Raw genomic sequence first — 3,580 nt, 5'->3', positions numbered from 1 at the left:
CCAACAGAATGTTGTGATCAACTGTATCAAACGCGGACTTTAGATCCAGCAGGACAAGTACAACACCATGTTTACTTTGAAATGCCTTATGGAAGTCATACTAAATGCGCAACAAAGCAGTTTCAGTACTATGATTACACCTATATGCAGATTGAAACGTCTCTTGGAAATCATACATATCTAAATACGAGACTAGTACGGTTTGAAACGAATGTCTCAATAAGTTTAGAGACATATGCAAGGTTAGAGACATGTCTGTAATTGCTAAATTCAGCGGCATCTAGGGTACGTTTTTTTAAGAGGGGCGATAATAGCTTCCTTAAATTCAGAAAGAAACTGACCAGACTGCAATGAGCAATTAATCATTTTCGTGATAGAAGGCAGGAGAACATCTAGATTACGTTTGACAAGCGAGGTTGACATCGGGTCAAGTGAACATGACTTATTAGCTGAATTGGAAACCATCTTTCTCACATCTGCTTCACTCACTTGAGTAAAATCTGAAAAATTACCACCTTGAGTATGGTCATGATGGTTTAGTAATGTAACATGCGAGCGATCCGTCATGTTCATAGCTTGCTCATCAAGAGAACGACGAATTTTGGATACCTTTTCACTGAAAAGGTGTACAAAACTATTTGCAAGCTGTTTATGGTTGAAAGAAAATAGAAGAATCTTCTGTGAGTTTCCAAGTAAAGAATGAATAGTAGCATACATAGATTTTGAGTCAGCCTCTAACAACTGATCATTGAAATGCCTACTCTTTGCTCGTAACAATGTTACGTTAAATATGTTCTGTTTTAGATAAGCTTCATGATCACTTTCAGATTTGGACTTCATCCATTTTCTTTCTAATTTCCTTCGTTCCCTCCTTAGTGAATGGATATGATTGTTATACCAAGGACCATTTTCCTAATCCTAACTGAAACAGGACAATGCTGATCCAGGACATTATTAACAATAAATAAATAAATGTTGAAATAAATGTTTCATGTTTAATATATACACAACAAAAAAAGCAAGTCCCCCCTAAATCAAATTGCTGTAACTTTTGAACCGAGTTATTTTGAGATATAATATTCCGTAGGTGGTTTTCTACACTCATTAAGCAACTCCCGGGGAAAAATGAGATTGATCGGTTGAGTCATGCATGAGTAATTAAAGATTGAATTAAAAATGACCATTTTTAAAAGTCACAAGAGTCGTTTTTCAGATTGTGCAAATAGAAGGTTGGGCAAAAGTTGTTTTTAGGTGAATTTTATGGTGTTATGCTGTTTTACTATCCATCAATGAGCCACTCCACACACAATTTTGATATCGTATGTTCATGGTTGAGTGAGCACAATATCGCAGGGGCCGCGGATGGGGGTGGGGGCCCACTTTTTTCCAAAAGCATGTACAAAAGTGTAAACATTACCATACGATTGTAATTTTTTGCATGGTCAGCCCCCACCCCCCCCCCCACTTTTGGCTCAGCCCCTCCCCCACACTTTGAAAACCGTTCCGCGGCCCCTGTATTGTATTGTATTGTGACGTATCATCATAGGGGTTTTTGGTAGTATCCTCTACAACTTGTTAGGTCATATTAAAATTTGAAAATGTTGTGGCTCCCCCGATTATAAACCCCTCCCCCATTTTTTAATTCTGGATCCACCACTGATTTGTCCATAAATTAAAGTGATCATGAGAAATTGTTAGGAACAGAATACATTTATGCAGTATAAAGAGTATTCATTCCTAAGTTTTCGAATGTGCTCGCTCAACCATGAAAATGTTTAAAGTTCGGAAAGTGTGTGGTGATAGAAATGATGGATGATAAAAACAACAGCAATTAAAGTCACATTTGAAACCGAATTTGCCACCAATATTCACTTTATTACCCTTTAAACTGAGTCTGTGACATTGAAAATACCCATTTTCCCACTTTGATGCGTACTCACTCATCCGTAAATAAACAAATCGATTTCTTTTTTGCACAGAATTCTGCCCATATGTTGATAAACATTACTGCTAAGTGACATTGCTAAAGACAGCCTTGAAAAAAAGTTCCACCATATTGAATAAGGGGTTACTTATTCTTAAACATATGCACCCATAATGTACACAAGTCTATGAGAGAGGAAGTCAAACTTTCAACAAATATGAAATAAGGGGTTTGTTTCATGGACGGTTATTGTTACTTCTGCCAACAGTTATTTCATGAAACTTCGCACACGGCTTCAGAGTAAAACTATCCAAAAGGTGTGCACACCAAAATAACAATTCGATACGGCACAGAGTGGGGCCAAGGCCTTGAAATTTCTTCTCATTTGCATAATTTTCGAATATTGTGTGCTCACTGATGCATTAAACATCGGGATTTTCATAAAAATCAAATCAAATCAACCATGCAAGGAGGTTTGTGACATATATCCATAGTTACAAATTGCATTTTTCCCAATAACGTAAAAAAGAGCTAATCACATTCCACATGTTTATTCAGGCGTGAATGCTTAATTAAACGCCTTTGAATCATTGAAGCGTGTTCACTGGTCATGAACATAACGGAAAAGTTGATAAAAGATCAGTTTCAGTTACCAAAATGAAACAATACTTGCCTATGATATTTAAAAACCGTATTATTTGTTTTTAATAAATTTTCATTGAACCGTGAAACGATGAATATTGTTGAAGATACTCTTCCCCAAAATAACTGTCATCATATTCTATCATTTTTATTGATGAAAATGAGTAAAAAAATCCAATTATAGCAAATTTGGACTTGTGTTTATTTAAACCGTGAAATTTAGCCAAAACAATGTATCGTCTTTTAGAAAGTACCTTTCACAAGCCTTCTGACTATTTTTCATGATGAGAATGTGGAATCAGTTCCAATAAAATGGAATAAAAGTCATGATTTTTGGCTTGTGACTTTCGAAAAGTGACATTTTTGCCTTCTGACGGTGCTCACTGAAGCATGACGTAAAATACATCCATAACATTTACTCAGATGGTAGCTTATAAAATTACCTACACGCTCATGTAAAAATATATCAAAAACTCGTATTGGTTCGGAAATTATTGATGTTTGTTCAAGGGGGGACTTACTTTTTTTGTTGTGTATATATTGATCAGAAGTTGAACATTGGTTATTTGGGGGCGGTTAATCGTTCAAGCATTCTGCACACTCCTAAATAACATTTATTTTTATTTTCTATTGTATAATCATAACCAGTCGGATATCCGCATTCTTAGTATTATTAGTATTTTTTGTTACACAATACCTTCATCCATTTTCGTTGATAACGTCAGAATATTTAGCTAAGGGAAGAAATTAAAGTAAAGAGTAAACTGTACACCTCGATTTTTTATTTTGTAAAATTATCACTCACGAAAATCCTATCATATCATAATTATCTTTACGAATTTCACCAGATCGGATATAAAGACTATTAAATTCAGCTGAGTTGTTCATGCTTAAGCTGCGAATCAAGTATGGAATAATATATAATTTTCCTTTAGTATTGTAATTTGCAATTAAAGTGTTGTGTGTAGCTTGTTACAAAGGTATAATTGTTTTCTCTCGTCTTCTTTTCAGAGC

The 3,580-nt window shown here is 35.0% G+C and overlaps 1 protein-coding gene across 2 annotated transcripts in view; it reads right to left on the bottom strand.

The window, feature by feature from the left end:
• Positions 1–3,580, bottom strand: part of LOC129268173 (uncharacterized) — a 208,368-nt gene that overhangs the window by 84,971 nt on the left and 119,817 nt on the right. The window lies entirely within an intron of this gene.

This window comes from Lytechinus pictus, chromosome 9 (assembly GCF_037042905.1).
Source record: "Lytechinus pictus isolate F3 Inbred chromosome 9, Lp3.0, whole genome shotgun sequence".
Lineage (NCBI taxonomy): Eukaryota > Metazoa > Echinodermata > Echinoidea > Temnopleuroida > Toxopneustidae > Lytechinus > Lytechinus pictus.
The sequence above is the reverse complement of the archived record's forward strand: the minus strand, read 5'-3'. Positions and strand labels throughout refer to the sequence as shown.